The sequence below is a fragment of the Pygocentrus nattereri genome, chromosome 18, assembly GCF_015220715.1.
Source record: "Pygocentrus nattereri isolate fPygNat1 chromosome 18, fPygNat1.pri, whole genome shotgun sequence".
In the NCBI taxonomy this organism is placed as follows: Eukaryota; Metazoa; Chordata; class Actinopteri; order Characiformes; family Serrasalmidae; genus Pygocentrus; species Pygocentrus nattereri.
The window spans coordinates 22,358,915-22,382,181 of NC_051228.1; the positions used below are offsets into that span (position 1 = coordinate 22,358,915).

Sequence of the window (23,267 nt, forward strand, 5' to 3'; positions counted from 1 at the left end):
TGTACTGGCTTCATGGCACCAAGCCGAGCATGTGGGCGGATTAGCATCCTACCTGCTAGCTTACTGGTTCTCTTGGTCGAGCTCCTGCTGAGGACTGAGGTCTCTTCTCTGAAATGTGTGTTCTGCATTTATTTTTGTGTGCATCTGGCTCTGTATGTAAACAGATAGATTTAGCCATTTTCTGGAGGTTTCAACAGTTAATCAATATACTGCACTGTAAAGTGCATAAACCGATGCACAATATCCCAGAATGCTTTGCAAATCAAATGAACTGACAGCGCAAATTTTAACTTACCTTCCACCACAGCGTTCCTGTACAAAAATTATAATGAAAACCTGAACTTTTTTTCCTGATTTTCTACCCAGTTTAATCTCATCCAATTCCACCCACTACTTAGGAGTCCCTCGTTTGCACGATACCACCGCTAGGAGGGTGAAGGCTAGCACAAGCTTCCTCTAAGACCTGTGAAGCGCCAACGCATCTTTTTGAGCTTTCGCTCATGCAACTTCATTGGACAGCTGAACACGATCTGAGGAAAGCGCCAACCACCAGTTGTGTTATGTCAGCCAACATGTGCCTCTTTGGTTATGTAAAGTTTAGGGTTAAACAGACACTTTGGTTCAGTAGACTCTAGATTAACCAGACTTTGGTAAAAATAAACTCTGGGGTTAAGTAGATTCTGGGTAAGGCAGAATCTTTGGTTGAGAAGAATATTGGGTTAAGTAAACTCTAGTTTAAGCAGACTATTTGGTTAAGTAAACTCTGGGAATAAGTAGATTCTGGGGTTAAGCAGACTCTTTGGTAAAGTAAACTGGGGTTATGCAGACAATAGGTTAAGAATTTTGGGTTAAGTAGACTAGTTTAAGCAGACTATTTGGTTAAGTAAACTCTGGGGTAAAGCTTATTCTTTGGTTAAGTAGACGCTGGGGTTAAGCAGAATCTTTGTTTATGCAGACTCTGGGGTTAAGCAGAATCTTCGGTTAAGTAGACGCTGGGGTTAAGCAGATTCTTCGGTTAAGTAGACGCTGGGGTTAAGCAGATTCTTCGGTTAAGTAGACGCTGGGGTTAAGCAGATTCTTCGGTTAAGTAGACGCTGGGGTTAAGCAGATTCTTCGGTTAAGTAGACGCTGGGGTTAAGCAGATTCTTCGGTTAAGTAGACGCTGGGGTTAAGCAGAATCTTTGTTTAAGTAGATTTTGGGGTTAAGCAGACTCTTTGGTCAAGTAGACCCTTGGGTTAAGCAGAGTCTGGGTTAGGCCCTGTGGTGAAGAAAAATCTGGTATAGGACTCTCCCACTCTTTCTGGCCTTCGCGCCTCAATCCCACACAGACAGAACGAGCGGGTCGCCCGCTGCTGAGTGGTGGAAAAGAGGATTTGCGGTCTTAACTGGCTCAGAATAGCCTAGTGTCGATACATGAAAGGCAAGCAGGTACTTAGTCATGTAACCCAGTGAAAAGAAATCAGGACGAGGGGATCGGGGGCGGGTAAATATGTAAGTATATAAAGAGATTAATCTGCAGTCACATTCTTATCACTCGTTTCAGCATAAGTCTTATTTAGGGGTCCTCTGCAGAGCTATTTTAGGCCTGCTGTAAGCTCATCACTTATTACAATCTGCTGATACTTGTTTTTCCGTTACCAATATGATGCGGAGCCAGAGAGATGATGTCAAGTGAAATGTAAAAATCAGTGCACCAGTTGAGATGATGTACACAGGTTTGTTTGAAATCTGCCTCTCTGTTGGGTATCATGGATGAGTCTATTAGAGAGATTCTGTTGCAAGCAATCCTCATATTGCAATGTTTATGAAACAACGAACAACACAGCAGGTGTGGGATGTGTTGGCAAAAATCCTGGAAAGGATATGTTTGCTTATTGAAGAATGATGCATTTTAAAAGCATTGTGTTCCATTCCATTTCACCACCACATTTCAGTCACCTAGGATTGTCAGCTAATGCTCTTCTTAGTGTTATGAAAAACAAACAAATCCATAACCCTGACTTTTAAATGCCATTTCCTTTATATCAATTATATAGTATTGGCTTTTTTCCTCAGCCTACTTATTCTCTATTTGCTTTGCAATCATTGTACTGTATGGTTCCTAATTCAAGTGCCTTGTTTTCACTGTGCTAACATATCTGGATCCATGTCCTGAAGGGCCTGCTAATTAGCTGATGTGCTGAATTAGATGAGTTAGATTAGGGGAAATAGAAAAATATGCAGAGGCAGGGTCCCCAGGAATAAGATTGAAAAATGAAATGAAAAACAAGCTACTCATTTCCACACTCTCTGCTCTTATAGGAAGAAGGGAAACCTAAGTGTACCATTAATTGCTGTCTCTGGGATGTGCAAAATAATTTACTGCTTTATTACAGCCTTCTGTATATTGTCTGGAATCAAAAACTCTACCGCAAATAACTTTTTGGACATCCAGGAGGAACACAATAGCTCCTTACTAGGTCAACCCCCAAACTACTGAAAAGAGCTCTTATCTTTCTGGGGGTCACTGACATTTTAAACTGTTGAGTGCAGCCAGACTTGGCCACGCTTTCTATCTGATCATTTACTTTATTGACATCTGGCAATGAAATGATTATATGCAAATAAAGAAGTTCAAGCAAAGCCAGTGACTGAATATTGAAGGGTAAAGCTTCTTGTGTTCAGAGCATAAGCCTGCTCTTTTAGCAAGGAACTGTACCAGCATGCGCTGGAAAGTGCATATAGAAGTGATCGATACCTTTCACTGCTATATTTAATGTGAACTGGCTAGTGCTGCAACCTATCGAGTTCATAATTCAGTGGGTGTACTGTGGAGAAAGCCAGGAGGTGGGTAAATAATGTACATTCTGTGAACTGCAGGTGCAATATTGAATATTCAATGGAGAACATACTGCCATATCTGCTCTTCGAAGCTGGTGTCATGCACTTATGATGAATGTATGAATGTGAAAGAGACTCTATGCATCTTCCTTCATAGTTAAAATCAATCGGCCTGTTCCAAAATAAATCTTTCTGATGTTTCTAATAATCTGTTGAGCGCAGTTTTAATCAACAAACTTTGTTTGAAGTTTGAATATTCATTGAATGCAGGAATCAGTCATTGATTTAATGCTGAAACATACCAAGTTGAGGAGTGCATAGATTCCACTCACTGTGGTAGAAGCCTTGCAGTTCTTTTTTTTTTCCTATAGCAACTGTTGTAAACTTGGAGAGAAACTGAAAATGCTCCCTCATTTATAATGTACCATAAATTGTGCATTCTCATTTAGCAAATTAGCTGTGGTTTAATGCTACTGAAGACGTGGAAAAAAGATTTTAAAAAATGTAAACAGCTCAGTGTCAACAGCTGCTTAACTTATTTTGAGTTTTTGTTGTGCTTTTTTTTTTTCATGCCAGCACACATAAAACAAAATCGCTAAAAACTCAGCAGCACATGTCTCGGGGGTGGATGTATGATTTCCTATGAAGAGCAGTTAATGTTGTTATTAGTCTTAACAAGTCTCAGCTGGCATGAGTGCAGTGAAGACATCTGTATTCAACACTTTTTCACCAAAAAAATGATGTAAATCCTGCTGTGAGTGTATGATTTTCTAGAAGAAGATGACTGGCTTGTAGTCGAAACACGATCCACTTTTGTAAATGGGGCCTAATTCCACAGCCACTTCTGCGTTTCTCTGGGCAGCACAGTCTCCTGGAAATCAAAGATCCGTTGCTATAAATGTGAAAATGCAGTGAAGGGAACAAAGAAATATACTTCAGTGTGGAAATGAAGTGTCAAAAAACAACACGAGCCACAGGGTTTAAAAGGCTCAGTGAAGCATCGATGGATGTTGGCCTTACATCAGAGGACTGTAGAGTCACTGCTACACCTCTGATTCTCTCAAGATGATATAGGATGGTCAGATGTCCTGTATTTCATCTTCATTTTACAAAAACTGTTAATTTCTTCCTCATTTAAGTATTAAGAACTCATTGTTTGTCTCCTGAGTGTGAGTCAGAGTTGAGTCTCTGAGGTGAGGGTCTGAGTTGAGTCTTGAGTCTCTGGAGTGTGAGTGTAAGTCGGTGATACCCCCGGATGGAGGATTTCGGTGTTACGTGGGCTTTGTGGTTAAGGTCTGTGTGGGTGGGCTGGCGCTTATTAATGTGATGAATGTGAATAGGTGCAAGAAGTGATTTTATTAAACAACAGGACAAACAACAGAACACTGAAAGCAGAAGGAAAATGCAATAAAACCCAATAATAAACTATTTACAAGTAAATTTGAGGCTGGAACTCAAGCTCCTCCCCAGCCTACAAACCCAAGGGTACATAACTAATATATATAACACACACACATACTGTAGAGTAACAACATACAACTGGTTGCAACCCATCACAGCCTTACCGGTAAGTATATAAATATTACATGTAAAGATCATGATCCCACTATCATGATCACCACATCACAGTGAGTTAGAGTTGAGTTTCTGGGGTGAGAGTCTGAGCTGAGTTTCAGTCAGAAGTCAGAGTTGAGTCCTGAGCGACTTTCACCCTGGGGAATCGCCGACTCATTGTTCTGCAGAGAGAGTCGGAGGTAAATATGTTATCAGTGAAAACGTAGCGGTCTGTGTGTACTGTGAGACAGCATGTGTATATGTACATGTACTCCATATTTTCTTTATTATTTTTCGACGGTGACGTGGTTCTCTGTACGCGTTCCCATTGGCTGTAGCTAGACGCTGCCGCTGACTCACAGTCGCCGACTGGGCTGGATATTAAACATGCTAGATTTTTGCCAGACGTCTGCGATTAGTCAGCGACGGCTCCGCGAGCGTCTTTCAGCCGTTCACACTACACGACTGAGCGAGCGCCAAGTGATCGCCGATTTGCCTCCGACCACAGGTTTCTGTCGGCGATCTACAAAAAACAGTCGGCGACTGAAAAACCAGGCTGAAATCGTGTAGTGTAAACCAGGCGTTAGAGACTCGATCGCTTGGTGTAAGGTGGTCAAGATGGTGGTCTTAAGTCAGTCTTTTTTGTCGTCTTGACGCTGTGACAAAATCAACCGTGTTTAATATCATCGTAAGTTTTAAGTCTTGGCTCACACGCAAATAGGGACGTGACAGGAGACGCGCTTGCGGGCGAGCGCAGGCTCGCGGTGTGACGGAGATGGGGGGGGGCAGAAAGAAAAAGAAAGAGAGAAAAAAAGGGGGGTGAAGAGAAAGTAAGGGGGAGAGAGGGGCGAGAGAGAAAGGAAGAGAAGGAAAGGAAGAAAGAAAGGGGCAGAGAGAGAGAGAGAAAAGAAGAAAGGGGAGGAGAGAAAGGAAGAAAGAAAGGGGCAGAGAGAGAGAGAAAAGAAGAAAGGGGAGGAGAGAAAGGAAGAAAGAAAGGGGGAGAGAGAAAGGAAGAAAAGGGGGAGAGAGAAAGGAAGAATGAGAGGGGGAGAGAAAGAAAAGAAAGGGGGAGAGAAAGAAAGGGGCAGAGAGAAAAGGAGGGGGAGAGAAAGGAAGAGACGGAAAGGAAGAAAGAAAGGGGCAGAGAGAGAAAAGAAGAAAGGGGGAGAGACAAAGAGAGAAAGGAAAAAAGGGGTGAGAAAGGAAGAAAAAGGGGGGGAGGAAGAGAAAGAAAGGGACGAGAGAGAGGAAGAGAGAGAAAAGAAGGGAAAAAGGGTGGGGGAGAGAAAGGAAGAAAGAAGGGGCGGGAGAGAGAGAAAAGAAGAAAGGGGAGGAGAGAAAGGAAGAAAGAAAGGGGGAGAGAGAAAGGAAGAAAAGGGGGAGAGAGAAAGGAAGAATGAGAGGGGGAGAGAAAGAAAAGAAAGGGGGAGAGAAAGAAAGGGGCAGAGAGAAAAGGAGGGGGAGAGAAAGGAAGAGACGGAAAGGAAGAAAGAAAGGGGCAGAGAGAGAAAAGAAGAAAGGGGGAGAGACAGAAAGAGAGAAAGGAAAAAAGGGGTGAGAAAGGAAGAAAAAGGGGGGGAGGAAGAGAAAGAAAGGGACGAGAGAGAGGAAGAGAGAGAAAAGAAGGGAAAAAGGGTGGGGGAGAGAAAGGAAGAAAGAAGGGGCGGGAGAGAAAGGAAAAATGAAAGGGGGGAGAGAGAAAGAGAAAGAAAGGGGGGAGAGAGAAAGGAAGAATGAAAGGGGGGAGAGAAAGAGAAAGAAAGGGGCAGAGAGAAAAGGAGGGGGAGAGAAAGGAAGAGACGGAAAGGAAGAAAGAAAGGGGCAGAGAGAGAAAAGAAGAAAGGGGGAGAGACAGAAAGAGAGAAAGGAAAAAAGGGGTGAGAAAGGAAGAAAAAGGGGGGGAGGAAGAGAAAGAAAGGGACGAGAGAGAGGAAGAGAGAGAAAAGAAGGGAAAAAGGGTGGGGGAGAGAAAGGAAGAAAGAAGGGGCGGGAGAGAAAGGAAAAATGAAAGGGGGGAGAGAGAAAGAGAAAGAAAGGGGGGAGAGAGAAAGGAAGAATGAAAGGGGGGAGAGAAAGAGAAAGAAAGGGGGGAGAGAGAAAGGAAGAATGAAAGGGGGGAGAGAAAGAAAGAAGAAACGGGGAGAGATAAAGGGAGGGGGAGAGAAAGGAAGAGATGGAAAGGAAGAAAGAAAGGGGCAGAGAGAGAGAAAAGAAGAAAGGGGGGAGAGAGAAAGGAAGAATGAAAGGGGGGAGAGAAAGAGAAAGAAAGGGGGGAGAGAGAAAGGAAGAATGAAAGGGGGGAGAGAAAGAAAGAAGAAACGGGGAGAGATAAAGGGAGGGGGAGAGAAAGGAAGAGATGGAAAGGAAGAAAGAAAGGGGCAGAGAGAGAGAAAAGAAGAAAGGGGGGAGAGAGAAAGGAAGAATGAAAGGGGGGAGAGAAAGAAAGAAGAAACGGGGAGAGATAAAGGGAGGGGGAGAGAAAGGAAGAGATGGAAAGGAAGAAAGAAAGGGGCAGAGAGAGAGAAAAGAAGAAAGGGGGGAGAGAGAAAGGAAGAAAGAGGGGCAGAGAGAGAGAGAGAGAAAAGAAGAAAGGGGGAGAGACAGAAAGAGAGAAAGGAAAAAAGGGGTGAGAAAGGAAGAAAAAGGGGGGGAGGAAGAGAAAGAAAAGGACGAGAGAGAAAGGAAGAGAGAGAAAAGAAGGGAAAAAGGGTGGGGGAGAGAAAGGAAGAAAGAAGGGGGGGGGGAGAGAAAGGAAAAATGAAAGGGGGGAGAGAAAGAGAAAGAAAGGGGCAGAGAGAAAGGAAGAAAGAAAGGGGCAGAGAGAGAAAGGAAGGAAGAAAGGAAGAATGAAAGGGGGGAGAGGGAGAAAAAGAGAGAGAAAGGAAGAAAGAAAGGGGCAGAGAGAGAGAAAGTAAGAAAGAAAGGGGAGAGAGAGAGAGAAAGGAAGAAAGAAAGGGGAGAGAGAAAGAAAGAAAGGGGCAGAGAGAGAAAGGAAGGAAGAAAGGAAGAATGAAAGGGGGGAGAGGGAGAAAAAGAGAGAGAAAGGAAGAAAGAAAGGGGCAGAGAGAAAGGAAGAAAGAAAGGGGCAGAGAGAAAGGAAGAAAGAAAGGGGCAGAGAGAAAGGAAGAAAGAAAGAAAGGGGCAGAGAGAAAGGAAGAAAGAAAGAAAGAAAGGGGCAGAGAGAAAGGAAGAAAGAAAGAAAGAAAGGGGCAGAGAGAAAGGAAGAAAGGGGCAGAGAGAGAAAGAAAGGAAGAATGAAAGGGGGGAGAGGGAGAAAAAGAGAGAGAAAGGAAGAAAGAAAGGGGCAGAGAGAAAGGAAGAAAGAAAGGGGCAGAGAGAAAGGAAGAAAGAAAGAAAAGGGCAGAGAGAAAGGAAGAAAGAAAGGGGCAGAGAGAGAAAGGAAGGAAGAAAGGAAGAATGAAAGGGGGGAGAGGGAGAAAAAGAGAGGAAGGAAGAAAGAAAGGGGCAGAGAGAAAGGAAGAAAGACATAAAGGGGCAGAGAGAAAGGAAGAAAGAAAGGGGCAGAGAGAAAGGAAGAAATAAAGGGGCAGAGAGAAAGGAAGAAATAAAGGGGCAGAGAGAAAGGAAGAAAGAAAGGGGCAGAGAGAGAGAAAGGAAGAAAGAAAGGGGAGAGAGAGAGAGAAAGGAAGAAAGAAAGGGGAGAGAGAAAGAAAGGAAGAAAGAAAGGGGCAGAGAGAGAAAGGAAGGAAGAAAGAAAGGGGCAGAGAGAGAAAGGAAGGAAGAAAGGAAGAATGAAAGGGGGGAGAGGGAGAAAAAGAGAGGAAGGAAGAAAGAAAGGGGCAGAGAGAAAGGAAGAAAGAAATAAAGGGGCAGAGAGAAAGGAAGAAATAAAGGGGCAGAGAGAAAGGAAGAAATAAAGGGGCAGAGAGAAAGGAAGAAATAAAGGGGCAGAGAGAAAGGAAGAAAGAAAGGGGCAGAGAGAGAGAAAGGAAGAAAGAAAGGGGAGAGAGAGAGAGAAAGGAAGAAAGAAAGGGGAGAGAGAAAGGAAGGAAGAAAGAAAGGGGCAGAGAGAGAAAGGAAGGAAGAAAGGAAGAATGAAAGGGGGGAGAGGGAGAAAAAGAGAGGAAGGAAGAAAGAAAGGGGCAGAGAGAAAGGAAGAAATAAAGGGGCAGAGAGAAAGGAAGAAATAAAGGGGCAGAGAGAAAGGAAGAAATAAAGGGGCAGAGAGAAAGGAAGAAAGAAATAAAGGGGCAGAGAGAAAGGAAGAAAGAAATAAAGGGGCAGAGAGAAAGGAAGAAAGAAAGGGGCAGAGAGAAAGGAAGAAATAAAGGGGCAGAGAGAAAGGAAGAAATAAAGGGGCAGAGAGAGAGAAAGGAAGAAATAAAGGGGCAGAGAGAGAGAAAGGAAGAAAGAAAGGGGCAGAGAGAGAGAAAGGAAGAAAGAAAGGGGCAGAGAGAGAGAAAGGAAGAAAGAAAGGGGCAGAGAGAGAGAAAGGAAGAAAGAAAGGGGAGAGAGAGAGAAAGGAAGGAAGAAAGGGGCAGAGAGAGAAAGGAAGGAAGAAAGGAAGAATGAAAGGGGGGAGAGGGAGAAAAAGAGAGGAAGGAAGAAAGAAAGGGGCAGAGAGAAAGGAAGAAAGACATAAAGGGGCAGAGAGAAAGGAAGAAAGAAAGGGGCAGAGAGAAAGGAAGAAAGAAAGGGGCAGAGAGAAAGGAAGAAAGAAAGGGGCAGAGAGAGAAAGGAAGGAAGAAAGGAAGAATGAAAGGGGGGAGAGGGAGAAAAAGAGAGGAAGGAAGAAAGAAAGGGGCAGAGAGAAAGGAAGAAAGACATAAAGGGGCAGAGAGAAAGGAAGAAAGAAAGGGGCAGAGAGAAAGGAAGAAAGAAAGGGGCAGAGAGAAAGGAAGAAATAAAGGGGCAGAGAGAAAGGAAGAAAGAAAGGGGCAGAGAGAAAGGAAGAAAGAAAGGGGCAGAGAGAGAGAAAGGAAGAAAGAGGGAGAGAGAGAGAGAGAGAAAGGAAGAAAGAAAGGGGAGAGAGAAAGAAAGGAAGAAAGAAAGGGGCAGAGAGAGAAAGGAAGAAAGAAAGGGGCAGAGAGAAAGGAAGAAAGAAAGAAAGGGGCAGAGAGAAAGGAAGAAAGAAAGAAAGGGGCAGAGAGAAAGGAAGAGAGAAAGGAAGAAAGAAAGAAAGGGGCAGAGAGAAAGGAAGAGAGAAAGGAAGAAAGAAAGAAAGGGGCAGAGAGAAAGGAAAAAAGAAAGAAAGGGGCAGAGAGAAAGGAAGAAAGAAAGGAAGAAAGAAAGAAAGGGGCAGAGAGAAAGGAAGAAAGAAAGAAAGGGGCAGAGAGAAAGGAAGAAAGAAAGAAAGGGGCAGAGAGAAAGGAAGAAAGAAAGGGGCAGAGAGAGAAAGGAAGGAAGAAAGGAAGAATGAAAGGGGGGAGAGGGAGAAAAAGAGAGAGGAAGGAAGAAAGAAAGGGGCAGAGAGAAAGGAAGAAAGAAAGAAAGGGGCAGAGAGAAAGGAAGAAAGAAAGAAAGAAAGGGGCAGAGAGAAAGGAAGAAAGAAAGAAAGAAAGGGGCAGAGAGAAAGGAAGAAAGAAAGGGGCAGAGAGAAAGGAAGAAAGAAAGAAAGAAAGGGGCAGAGAGAAAGGAAGAAAGATAGAAAGAAAGGGGCAGAGAGAAAGGAAGAAAGAAAGAAAGGGGCAGAGAGAAAGGAAGAAAGAAAGAAAGAAAGGGGCAGAGAGAAAGGAAGAAAGAAAGAAAGGGGCAGAGAGAAAGGAAGAAAGAAAGAAAGGGGCAGAGAGAAAGGAAGAAAGAAAGAAAGGGGCAGAGAGAAAGGAAGAAAGAAAGGAAGAATGAAAGGGGGGAGAGGGAGAAAAAGAGAGAAAGGAAGAATGAAAGGGGGGAGAGGGAGAAAAAGAGAGAAAGGAAGAAAGAAAGAAAGGGGCAGAGAGAAAGGAAGAAAGAATGAAAGGGGCAGAGAGAAAGGAAGAAAGAAAGAAAGGGGCAGAGAGAAAGAAAGAAAGGGGCAGAGAGAAAGGAAGAAAGGGGCAGAGAGAAAGGAAGAAAGAAAGAAAGGGGCAGAGAGAAAGGAAGAAAGAAAGAAAGGGGCAGAGAGAAAGGAAGAAAGAAAGAAAGGGGCAGAGAGAAAGGAAGAAAGAAAGAAAGAAAGGGGCAGAGAGAAAGGAAGAAAGAAAGAAAGGGGCAGAGAGAAAGGAAGAAAGAAAGAAAGGGGCAGAGAGAAAGGAAGAAAGGGGCAGAGAGAAAGGAAGAAAGAAAGAAAGGGGCAGAGAGAAAGGAAGAAAGAAAGGGGCAGAGAGAAAGGAAGAAAGAAAGGGGCAGAGAGAAAGGAAGAAAGAAAGGGGCAGAGAGGAAGGAAGAAAGAAAGAAAGAAAGAAAGAAAGGGGCAGAGAGAAAGGAAGAAAGAAAGAAAGGGGCAGAGAGAAAGGAAGAAAGAAAGGGGCAGAGAGAGAAAGGAAGGAAGAAAGGGGCAGAGAGAAAGGAAGAAAGAAAGAAAGAAAGAAAGGGGCAGAGAGAAAGGAAGAAAGAAAGAAAGGGGCAGAGAGAAAGGAAGAAAGAAAGGGGCAGAGAGAGAAAGGAAGGAAGAAAGGGGGCAGAGAGAAAGGAAGAAAGAAAGGGGCAGAGAGAAAGGAAGAAAGAAAGAAAGAAAGGGGCAGAAAGAAAGAAAGAAAGAAAGGGGCAGAGAGAAAGGAAGAAAGAAAGAAAGAGAGGGGCAGAGAGAAAGGAAGAAAGGGGCAGAGAGAAAGGAAGAAAGGGGCAGAGAGAAAGGAAGAAAGAAAGAAAGGGGCAGAGAGTAAGTAAGAAAGAAAGACAGAAAGACAGTGGCAGTGAGTAAGTAAGGAAGTCAGGGGCAGAGAGAAAGGAAGAAAGAAAGGGGCAGAGAGAAAGAGAAAGGAAGGAAGAATGAAAGGGGCAGAGAGAAAGGAAGAAAGAAAGGGGCAGAGAGAAAGAAGAAAGAAAGGGGAGATAGGAAGGAAAGAAGAATAGAAAGAAAGAAAGGGGCAGAGAGAAAGGAAGAAAGAAAGAAAGGGGCAGAGAGAAAGGAAGAAAGAAAGAAAGGGGCAGAGAGAAAGGAAGAAAGAAAGGGGGAGAGAAAGAGAAAGGAAGAAAGAGGGAGAGAGAGAAAGAAAGAAAGAGGGAGAGAGAGACAGAAAGAAAGAGGGGGGAGAGGAAGAAAGAGGGGGGAGAGAAAGGAAGAAAGAGGGGGGAGAGAAAGAAAAAGAGAGAGAAAGGAAGAAAGAGGGGGGAGAGAAAGAGAAAGGAAGAAAGAGGGAGAGAGAGAAAAAAGAAGGAAGACAAAGAGAGAGAAAGGAAGAAGAGAGAGAGAAAGGAAGAAAGAAAGGGGGAGAGAGAGAGAAAGGAAGAAAGAGGGGGGGAGGAAGAAAGAAAGGGGGAGAGAAAGAGAGAAAGGAAGAAAGAAAGGGGGAGAGAGAGACAAAGAAAGAATGGAAGAATGAAAGCGGGAGAGAAAGAGAGAGAGAGACAAAGGAAGAAAGAAAGAGGGGCAGAGAGAGAGAAAGGAAGAAAGAAAGAGGGGGGAGAGAAAGAGAGAAAGATGAAGAAAGAAAGGGGTGGAGAGAGAGAGAGAGAAAGGGAGAGAGAGAGAGAGAGAGAGAAAGAAAGAGGGGGGAGAGAAAGGAAGAAAGAGGGGGGAGAGAAAGGAAGAAAGAGGGGGGAGAGAAAGGAAGAAAGAGGGAGAGAGAGACAGAAAGAAAGAAAGGAAGAGAGAGAGAAAAAAGAAGGAAGACAGGAAGAGAGAGAAAGGAAGAAGAGAGAGAGAAAGGAAGAAAGAAAGGGGGAGAGAGAGAGAAAGGAAGAAGGGGGGGGGAAGAAAGGGGGAGAGAAAGAGAGAAAGGAAGAAAGAAAGGGGGAGAGAGAGACAGAAAGAAAGAATGGAAGAAAGGGGGGAGAGAGAAAGGAAGAATGAAAGGGGGAGAGAGAGACAGAAAGAAAGAATGGAAGAAAGGGGGCGAGAGAAAGGAAGAAAGAAAGGGGGGAGAGAAAGGAAGAAAGAAAGGGGCAGAGAGAAAGGAAGAAAGAAAGGGGGAGAGAGAGAGAAAGGAAGAAAGAGGGGGGGAGGAAGAAAGAAAGGGGGAGAGAAAGAGAAAGGAAGAAAGAGGGAGAGAGAGAAAGAAAGAAAGGAAGAGAGAGAGAAAAAAGGAAGACAGAAAGAGAGAGAAAGGAAGAAGAGAGAGAAAGGAAGAAAGAAAAAGGGGGAGAGAGAGAGAGAAAGGAAGAAAGAGGGGGGAGGAAGAAAGAAAGGGGGAGAGAAAGAGAAAGGAAGAAAGAAAGGGGGAGAGAGAGACAGAAAGAAAGAATGGAAGAAAGGGGGGAGAGAGAAAGGAAGAATGAAAGGGGGAGAGAAAGAGAGAAAGGAAGAAAGGGGGAGAGAGAGACAGAAAGAAAGAATGGAAGAAAGGGGGGAGAGAGAAAGGAAGAAAGAAAGGGGGTAGAGAAAGGAAGAAAAAGGAGAGAGAGAAAGGAAGAAAGAAAGGGGGAGAGAGAGAGAAAGGAAGAAGGGGGGGGGGAAGAAAGAAAGGGGGAGAGGAAGAGAAAGGAAGAAAGAGGGAGAGAGAGACAGAAAGAAAGAAAGGAAGAGAGAGAGAAAAAAGAAGGAAGACAGAAAGAGAGAGAAAGGAAGAAGAGAGAGAAAGGAAGAAAGAAAGGGGGAGAGAGAGAGAAAGGAAGAAAGAGGGGGGGAGGAAGAAAGAAAGGGGGAGAGAAAGAGAAAGGAAGAAAGAAAGGGGGAGAGAGAGACAGAAAGAAAGAATGGAAGAAAGGGGGGAGAGAGAAAGGAAGAAAGAAAGGGGCAGAGAGAGAGAGAAAGGAAGAAAGAAAGGGGCAGAGAGAGACAGAAAGAAAGAAAGGAAGAGAGAGAGAAAAAAGAAGGAAGACAGAAAGAGAGAGAAAGGAAGAAGAGAGAGAGAGAAAGGAAGAAAGAAAGGGGGAGAGAGAGAGAGAAAGGAAGAAGGGGGGGGGGGAAAGAAAGGGGGAGAGAAAGAGAGAAAGGAAGAAAGAAAGGGGGAGAGAGAGACAGAAAGAAAGAATGGAAGAAAGGGGGGAGAGAGAAAGGAAGAAAGAAGGGGAGAGAAAGAGAGAAAGGAAGAAAGAAAGGGGCAGAGAGAGACAGAAAGAAAGAATGGAAGAAAGGGGGGAGAGAGAAAGGAAGAAAGAAAGGGGGGAGAGAGAAAGGAAGAAAGAAAGGGGGAGAGGAAGAAAGAAAGGGGGGAGAGAGAAAGGAAGAAAGAAAGGGGGAGAGAAAGGAAGAAAGGGGGAGAGAGAGACAGAAAGAAAGAATGGAAGAAAGGGGGGAGAGAGAAAGGAAGAAAGAAAGGGGGGAGAGAAAGGAAGAAAGAAAGGGGGAGAGAGAGAGAAAGGAAGAAGGGGGGGAGGAAGAAAGAAAGGGGGAGAGAAAGGAAGAAAGAAAGGGGGAGAGAAAGAAAGGAAGAAAGAGGGAGAGAAAGAAAGAAAGGAAGAGAGAGAGAAAAAAGAAGGAAGACAGAAAGAGAGAGAAAGGAAGAAAGAAAGGGGGAGAGAGAGAGAGAAAGGAAGAAAGAGGGGGGGAGGAAGAAAGAAAGGGGGAGAGAAAGAGAAAGGAAGAAAGAAAGGGGGAGAGAGAGACAGAAAGAAAGAGGGGGGAGAGAAAGGAAGAAAGAAAGGGGGAGAGAAAGGAAGAAAGGGGGAGAGAGAGACAGAAAGAAAGAAAGGAAGAGAGAGAGAGTAAAAAGAAGGAAGACAGAAAGAGAGAGAAAGGAAGAAGAGAGAGAGAAAGGAAGAAAGAAAGGGGGGAGAGAAAGGAAGAAAGGGGGGGGGAGGAAGAAAGAAAGGGGGAGAGAAAGAGAAAGGAAGAAAGGGGGAGAGAGAGACAGAAAGAAAGAAAGGAAGAGAGAGAGAGACAAAAGAAGGAAGACAGAAAGAGAGAGAAAGGAAGAAGAGAGAGAGAAAGGAAGAAAGAAAGGGGGAGAGAGAGAGAAAGGAAGAAGGGGGGGAGGAAGAAAGAAAGGGGGAGAGAAAGAGAGAAAGGAAGAAAGAAAGGGGAGAGAGAGACAGAAAGAAAGAATGGAAGAAAGGGGGGAGAGAGAAAGGAAGAAAGAAAGGGGGGAGAGAAAGGAAGAAAAAGGAGAGAGAGAAAGAAAGAAAGAGAGAAAAGAAGAAAGAAAGGGGGAGAGAGAGAGAAAGGAAGAAGGGGGGGAGGAAGAAAGAAAAGGGGAGAGAGACAAAGAAAGAATAGAAGAAAGGGGGGAGAGAGAAAGGAAGAAAGAAAGGGGGGAGAGAAAGGAAGAAAAAGGAGAGAGAGAAAGAAGGGGGGGAGGAAGAAAGAAAGGGGGAGAGAAAGAGAGAAAGGAAGAAAGGGGGAGAGAGAGACAGAAAGAAAGAAAGGAAGAGAGAGAGAGAAAAAAAGAAGGAAGACAGAAAGAGAGAGAAAGGAAGAAGAGAGAGAGAAAGGAAGAAAGAAAGGGGGAGTGAGAGAGAAAGGAAGAAGGGGGGGAGGAAGAAAGAAAGGGGGAGAGAGAGACAGAAAGAAAGAAAGGAAGAGAGAGAGAGAAAAAAAGAAGGAAGACAGAAAGAGAGAGAAAGGAAGAAGAGAGAGAGAAAGGAAGAAAGAAAGGGGGAGAGAGAGAGAAAGGAAGAAGGGGGGGAGGAAGAAAGAAAAGGGGAGAGAGACAAAGAAAGAATAGAAGAAAGGGGGGAGAGAGAAAGGAAGAAAGAAAGGGGGGAGAGAAAGGAAGAAAAAGGAGAGAAAGAAAGGGGGGGGAGGAAGAAAGAAAGGGGGAGAGAAAGAGAAAGGAAGAAAGGGGGAGAGAGAGACAGAAAGAAAGAAAGGAAGAGAGAGAGAGAAAAAAGAAGGAAGACAGAAAGAGAGAGAAAGGAAGAAGAGAGAGAGAAAGGAAGAAAGAAAGGGGGAGAGAGAGAGAAAGGAAGAAGGGGGGGAGGAAGAAAGAAAGGGGGAGAGAGAGACAGAAAGAAAGAATGGAAGAAAGGGGGGAGAGAGAAAGGAAGAAAGAAAGGGGGGAGAGAAAGGAAGAAAAAGGAGAGAGAGAAAGAAAGAAAGGGGGAGAGAGAGAGAAAGGAAGAAAGGGGGGGGGAAGAAAGAAAGGGGGAGAGAGACAGAAAGAAAGAATGGAAGAAAGGGGGGAGAGAGAAAGGAAGAAAGAAAGGGGGGAGAGAAAGGAAGAAAAAGGAGAGAGAGAGAGAAAGGAAGAAAGAAAGGGGGAGAGAGAGAGAAAGGAAGAAGGGGGGGAGGAAGAAAGAAAGGGGGAGAGAGAGACAGAAAGAAAGAATGGAAGAAAGGGGGGAGAGAGAAAGGAAGAAGAAAGGGGGGAGAGAAAGGAAGAAAAAGGAGAGAGAGAAAGAAAGAAAGAGAGAAAGGAAGAAAGAAAGGGGGAGAGAGAGAGAAAGGAAGAAGGGGGGGAGGAAGAAAGAAAAGGGGAGAGAGACAAAGAAAGAATAGAAGAAAGGGGGGAGAGAGAAAGGAAGAAAGAAAGGGGGGAGAGAAAGGAAGAAAAAGGAGAGAGAGAAAGAAGGGGGGGAGGAAGAAAGAAAGGGGGAGAGAAAGAGAGAAAGGAAGAAAGGGGGAGAGAGAGACAGAAAGAAAGAAAGGAAGAGAGAGAGAAAGGAAAAAAGAGGGGAGAGAGAGAGAAAGGAAGAAAGGGGGGGAAGGAAGAAAGAAAGGGGGAGAGAGAGACAGAAAGAAAGAATGGAAGAAAGGGGGGAGAGAGAAAGGAAGAAAGAAAGGGGGGAGAGAAAGGAAGAAAAAGGAGAGAGAGAAAGAAAGAAAGGGGGAGAGAGAGAGAAAGGAAGAAGGGGGGGGAGGAAGAAAGAAAGGGGGAGAGAGACAGAAAGAAAGAATGGAAGAAAGGGGGGAGAGAGAAAGGAAGAAAGAAAGGGGGGAGAGAAAGGAAGAAAAAGGAGAGAGAGAAAGAAAGAAAGAGAGAAAGGAAGAAAGAAAGGGGGAGAGAGAGAGAAAGGAAGAAGGGGGGGAGGAAGAAAGAAAAGGGGAGAGAGACAAAGAAAGAATAGAAGAAAGGGGGGAGAGAGAAAGGAAGAAAGAAAGGGGGGAGAGAAAGGAAGAAAAAGGAGAGAGAGAAAGAAGGGGGGGAGGAAGAAAGAAAGGGGGAGAGAAAGAGAGAAAGGAAGAAAGGGGGAGAGAGAGACAGAAAGAAAGAAAGGAAGAGAGAGAGAGAAAAAAGAAGGAAGACAGAAAGAGAGAGAAAGGAAGAAGAGAGAGAGAAAGGAAGAAAGAAAGGGGGAGAGAGAGAGAAAGGAAGAAAGGGAGAGAGAGAAAGAAAGAAAGGAAGAGAGAGAGAGAAAAAAGAAGGAAGACAGAAAGAGAGAGAAAGGAAGAGAGAGAAAGGAAGAAAGAAAGAGGGGCAGAGAGAGAGAGAAAGGAAGAAGGGGGGGAGGAAGAAAGAAAGGGGGAGAGAGAGACAGAAAGAAAGAATGGAAGAAAGGGGGGAGAGAGAAAGGAAGAAAGAAAGGGGGGAGAGAAAGGAAGAAAAAGGAGAGAGAGAAAGAAAGAAAGGGGGAGAGAGAGAGAAAGGAAGAAAGGGGGGGGGGGAAGAAAGAAAGGGGGAGAGAGACAGAAAGAAAGAATGGAAGAAAGGGGGGAGAGAGAAAGGAAGAAAGAAAGGGGGGAGAGAAAGGAAGAAAAAGGAGAGAGAGAAAGAAAGAGAGAAAGGAAGAAAGAAAGGGGGAGAGAGAGAGAAAGGAAGAAGGGGGGGAGGAATCAAATCAAATCAAATCAAATTTATTTATATAGCGCTTTTTACAACTGATGTTGTCACAAAGCAGCTTTACAAAAATGGGAATCACAGCACAGAGAATCAGACAAAACACTGAACATAATATACAGAATATACAGAACCCCCGTGAGCGCTGAGGCAAGGAAAAACTCCCTCAGAGCTGGAGGAGGAAGAAACCTCGGGAGGACCAAGACTCACATCTAAAGGGGGGACCATCCTACCACTGGTCAGACAACTTATAAGTTAAACATTGAAAAGTCAATTTTACATCCACGCAGTTCTAATATATTCAGGTGTGTATAATCAACAGTGGAAACAATTAGAGTTCATATAGATTTGGATGTGATCTGTAGTGGAGAAGCTGCGTTCCAGAAACTTCCATCAGTCTGGTCAATCAGGGGGACAGGGGGACTTGAGGGTGGGACATCCATCAGTATTGGGCCGGACCGGTGGACAGTCAGTAACTCGGAGGAAGGAAAGATTTAGGAATTAGTTTAGACTGTATTTATGAAGAACAGAAAATGTAAAAAATTGTAAAAAGGAAGAGGAAGAAAGAAAGGGGGAGAGAGAGACAGAAAGAAAGAATGGAAGAAAGGGGGGAGAGAGAAAGGAAGAAAGAAAGGGGGGAGAGAAAGGAAGAAAAAGGAGAGAGAGAAAGAAAGAGAAAGGAAGAAAGAAAGGGGGAGAGAGAGAGAAAGGAAGAAAGGGGGGGAAGGAAGAAAGAAAGGGGGAGAGAAAGAGAGAAAGGAAGAAAGGGGGGGAGAGAGAGAGACAGAAAGAAAGAAAGGAAGAGAGAGAGAGGAAAAAAGAAGGAAGACAGAAAGAGAGAGAAAGGAAGAAGAGAGAGAGAAAGGAAGAAAGAAAGGGGGAGAGAGAAAAAGAGAAAGGAAGGAAGAATGAAAGGGGCAGAGAGAAAGGAAGAAAGAAAGGGGGAGAGAGAGACAGAAAGAAAGAATGGAAGAAAGGGGGGAGAGAGAAAGGAAGAAAGAAAGGGGGGAGAGAAAGGAAGAAAGAAAGGGGGGAGAGAAAGGAAGAAAAAGGAGAGAGAAAGAAAGAAAGGGGGAGAGAGAGAGAAAGGAAGAAGGGGGGGGGGGAGAAAGAAAGGGGGAGAGAGACAGAAAGAAAGAATGGAAGAAAGGGGGGAGAGAGAAAGGAAGAAAGAAAGGGGGGAGAGAAAGGAAGAAAAAGGAGAGAGAGAAAGAAAGAGAGAAAGGAAGAAAGGGGGAGAGAGAGAGAAAGGAAGAAAGGGGGGGAAGGAAGAAAGAAAGGGGGAGAGAAAGAGAGAAAGGAAGAAAGGGGGAGAGAGAGACAGAAAGAAAGAAAGGAAGAGAGAGAGAGAAAAAAGAAGGAAGAAAGAAAGAGAGAGAAAGGAAGAAGAGAGAGTGCCTGAAATCTCTGTAAAAATGGCAAATCAGCTCCACTTCAATATAATAATCATATTGGCTCAAATGTAAACTGTTATTAGTATTATTAATATTTCAGGTTCACTGAGCGTAAGGAAATGTGCAGAGGACTTTAAGAAAGCCATTACTGAAGAACGTTGTTTTCTGTTAGTGGTTTATTTTGTTAGTTTCTTATGTTTTAGTTGATGACACCCAGTCAGCAGTGCTGAATCTCTGCATGTTGTGCTGATGTGTAAATCATTGTGTTAAATAAGAAAGTAACTGCACATTTTACAGCTTCATTAAAAGTCTGGGTGACGGTCTGCCAGAACGTACAGTTCTATAGTGAACTAATCTGAGCCCCAGATCTTCACACACCCATCCAACACATCTTCCCATCTGTACCACTATAGAGTGGAAGGAGAAGTGTTGATCTGCTTGTAAATTTCCACCAGGTGCATGATGGGGAATAACCTCAAATCTACTTGCACCTTTTATATATTTAAACATGTTGCTTCTGTGTGAGCGATCATGGTGGTCCACTGTTAACCAGCAAATCAAAGCAGAGTTCATCAAATCATTAGCACACCAAAAAAGAGAAAACAGCTTGTTTGATATTATGGCCAAATCATATGGATCAAGGCATTTTTTGCCCTGACTTAAATACTTAAATCACATACCTTCCAAGTAGACATCAGAGAGAAATTTAAAATACAGAAATAATGCATTCTATGGCACCTTTAAAGGGTCAGTGAAGACCATTAGAAAATGTGAATATTAATTCCCAGCTGAAACAGGATGGTAGAAAATGGTATTCAACACTATGCACTCCGTCTTCCCTTGAGCTTCCAGCCCTTATCCCTATGAAAGAGCAGTAATTGCTCAACACCTTACAATGACTATAGAAATTTAATGTTTTTCCTAGAAGCTATGTCAGCTATCTGAATGCCATACAGCCCCATTCTGTGCTAAATGCTGAGACTGTGACCTGCTTTCATGACGTGTACTTACCTTGTATTTAGTCGCTATATCCAGCCCCTGCCTGAGACTGTGAAGAGACTTAAAGTCATGTTTCTGCATTAAGCATGTGAGCTCAACATGGGGTATGAAGATCAATTCCTAGAGCATGGAATTACGTTAGTCTTCCGTAGTCTTCTGAGCTTCCTTCTAATACCTCAAATTTAACATCTGTCTGAAAGTGACAGGCAGTCTCTTACGAAGAGCAGACTCTATGGATGTTTTCACATATAGTTAGGCTATTTTTGAGTGAACCAATCTGACTTCTCTAAAACTGAATCTCAAAGGAATCCATCTGCAAAGATTATAGTTCTTTTTGTCATAATAAAAGCAGACTTTAAAGGGGGCTTGGATTTCTTTCAGGTCCTCTTTACATTCATCACAGGGCACTTAGCGTCTGCACAGATCTTGTTGTGTAACTACTCTGTCCTGGGTAGCTTATTGTTATCAATGACTAAATATTTTTTAGAAGATGGGAAATGAGGGCCATTCCAAAAATTCCAGCTTACATTCATTGTGGATTTTGTGGAATGGTTTGGAAGTTGTAGAAACCACTCTCTTTTCAACTTCATTTGTTTTTAAATTTGCTGATAGCACAATCCATCTCTCTGTGCAATGTTTTCTCTGCCACAGGCTGCCACACAACCCCAAAGCACAAGAGATCCAACCTCATGATTAACAGTTGACAGTGTTCTTATCATGAAATGCTCTTCCCTTTTTTCCCACCAAACATACCTTTGGTGACTTTGGTCAAAAATTGTATTATTGATTTTTCAGTAGAGCACTTGTCAAAATGCCACAGACTTGTGTCAAGACTGAGCACTGAGAGCACCCCTTAAGTAAGGGCACCCCAGCTGCTAATGGTTAGTCCTAATTATCTAATTAGTCCTGGCTATCCAGCCCCTCCCAGCAGCTGGATATGGCCTAGCAAGCTGCCTGGACATATAAATGTTTTGCTTTGCCTTTGTGGCCAGCAAACAAGCAGTTCTATCTTGGTCTTCCAGATCTAACACAGTTCCCCTTTACTGTAACAATTGAAATAGTAAAAATGTTGAAGTGCTTTGATCTCTTTTCTTGCCCATCCCCTGCTTTGTAGGCAAGAATTAGCTTCATTTTCCTCAGCCAGCTGCTCAGAGGAGCCCAGGGTTCTCGAGTTCAAGGTTTAAAAAGGTTTAATTTATTACATTGGTGAATTTACAATACCTGATGACATTTGTTGACCTTCTTAAATACTCCCAATGAAATAGTTAAGGCCTAACAAATTTATAACTGGGAGGATGTCCAAACTTTTACATATGCTGCAATTACTATTTTATCTTTCTCTTATTTTCATTAAAAAAAAAAAAAAAAAACTTTATTTTTGGACATGAGTGCCCAAAGATATTTTGCATACATCTGTAACCACTAGCCCATAAAATTACAGCTGCATGTGTATGGCAGACCTAAGACTAAGCCTAAGGTCATAATACCGTTTGTTTGTTGGTCGATTCGGAAGTTTTTGAGTTAGTTTGACATGTTGTGCACAAAAGCGCTGAGTCAGCAGCCTGAGAACACTCGAAACAGTAAAAAAAAAGTAAAAACAGCCTCTTTTTCACTCAAATTTTGAGTGTTCTGGAGGGAACATTCTGCAAGTCTACGGCAGAGGCAAAGAATCGCTGAAAGAATCAGTTGTCTTGGATCTGTCACAGTCTGACTTAGTTTACTCCCCAGTGAGGAGAATACAATATACAGCCTATAGGAAAAGAACACTAACAAAAGCATTCTAGCATACATGTTTTGCTACTGATTCAGGCAGCAAATGCCTGGAGAATACACTGGAGAAAAAGGAGCGTGAGCAATGCATTTGCGGATCACACTGCAGAGCAAAAAGGCCTTGAGAGAGCACACAAGCAGAGCTACCGCTGTTTGGAGTTTCTGCATGTGGGCCAGCAGTGTGACCATTTATTTCATTTTGGAGTAAAAAGAATCTGTTCAATAAAACACTCCTGCTGCTTTGACAGATAAAACGTCCAAGCACTCTGGGTAAAAAAACAAAAAAAAACTAACAAGCCATAATTAGACATGGTGAAATAAACGTATTTCTTTTCCATGGGCTGATAAAATGCACAGCAGGCAATTCAGCGCTAAGAAAATGTTTTATTGTTTTGTTTTTTTGGGCAGGATTGTTGACTCTCTCCTGCAACTTCCTCCAGCTGATTCTTGGGGACCGCGAGCCACTTCCAGTCTAACCCCTCCAGCGGGTCCTAGGATGACCCAGGTGTCTTGTCCCAGTAGGCCATGCCTTGGAAACCCCCTCCGGGAGGCATCCAGGGGGCATCCTGATTAGATACCCAAACCACCTCAACTGGCTCCTCTCAATGTGGAGGATCAGCAGCTTCACTCTGAGCTCCTCCCAAGCTCCTCATACTATCAGTATGTATCAGGTGGTGTAGCCCACCGCTCATTTCCGCCGCTTGTGCTTCACAGTCTTATACTTTCGATCATTACCCATAGTTCATGACCATAGGTGAGGGTCAGGATGTAGACTGACTAGTAAACAGAGAGCTTTGCCTTATGGCTCAGCTCCCTTTTCACCACTACAGTCTGATACAGTGGCCGTATTATTGCTTTCGCCTGTCCCATTAGGGCAGAGAATTAGGGCAGTCAAAACTGGCCGAAAAATGATGTCAGATTATTCCTTCTAAAAAACACAAGTTCAAACCACTCCTATATCTATTTTTATGCATTATGTCCATAAGAGGGCAAATCAATACGACGAGTGTGTTGCATCAGATTCAGTTTTCTCTCAAACCCACATTTCCCTCCACAATGTTCCCAGGAGCTGCATCCACTGAGCAGAAATCAGCACCAAACAACACTGCAACTACAGAAAGTAAAAAGGTTTAAGAAAGGTAAATCCTTGCTTTGCTGCTGTTTTTTTTTTTAATGGAGTCATAAGACTTTTTCACCAATACTGCTTTCCATTGTTTCAGTGCTTCAGTGCTCCCTGTATGTCTGCACCCAAGACCATGATTTATCAGGAGGAATGTGAATTTGAGGAGGAACTGAATTGAATACATTTGGGTGCATGTTACTGAGATGTGCCCTCAGGTTGCTAGTCTACTGCTCTACAGTATTTCCAAACAAGCCTGAGAGCAAATCACTCTCTCTGCATCCGAGTTGGGATGCGAACTCTCTGCTATCATTACCACACAGTTGTTGAATTATTTGCTTGTTTCAGCTGCACCTACATTTCATTGTAAATCATTAAAGCCACATTGTGTGACTAAGTGCAGTGCGTGCAGTGCATGCAGTGCAGTGGCTCAAGCCCATGTGAGAACTCGCAGTAATGCAGCTTTTTTCCAACAGAGTTTTTTTTCCAATTTGATTTTAAAACTGAATTCAGAATACTCATTGACAGCCCTAGTACTTAATGTAATATATAAGATTGAAGCATATTATTATATTATGCATTTGCGACCCACCGGGGAGGCCACTTAGGGGTGGGGGGCAGCAACTACAGCATATCAGGGTTGCTAAGCCTCCTGCATTGATAGCACCATTTCTTATGAACAAGTTTAAAATAATATTGCATTTTGTTTCATTCCCAACTGTTTTTGCTTAGCTTCACAATGTTAATTCCTTGCCTGTACATTATCAGCAAGTGGTAGGTTAGCTAACTTAGCTATGGTAAAAGTATTTTATTGACCTAATGTCCTATAACCTAGCTAACTTTGTAGGACAGGAAGCCATCTCATTTAATTCTTATTGTGATCCTGCATGGCCGGTATATGTAGCAAAGCA

At 43.6% G+C, this 23,267-nt stretch overlaps 1 long non-coding RNA gene across 1 annotated transcript; it reads left to right on the plus strand.

Moving 5' to 3' along the window:
* The first annotated feature begins 21,814 nt into the window (after positions 1-21,814).
* Positions 21,815-22,725, plus strand: LOC108433508. The gene is made up of 3 exons (XR_001858295.1): positions 21,815-21,896; positions 22,303-22,375; positions 22,457-22,725. It is a non-coding gene; the product is annotated as an uncharacterized LOC108433508 (long non-coding RNA).
* The last annotated feature ends 542 nt before the right edge of the window (positions 22,726-23,267 follow it).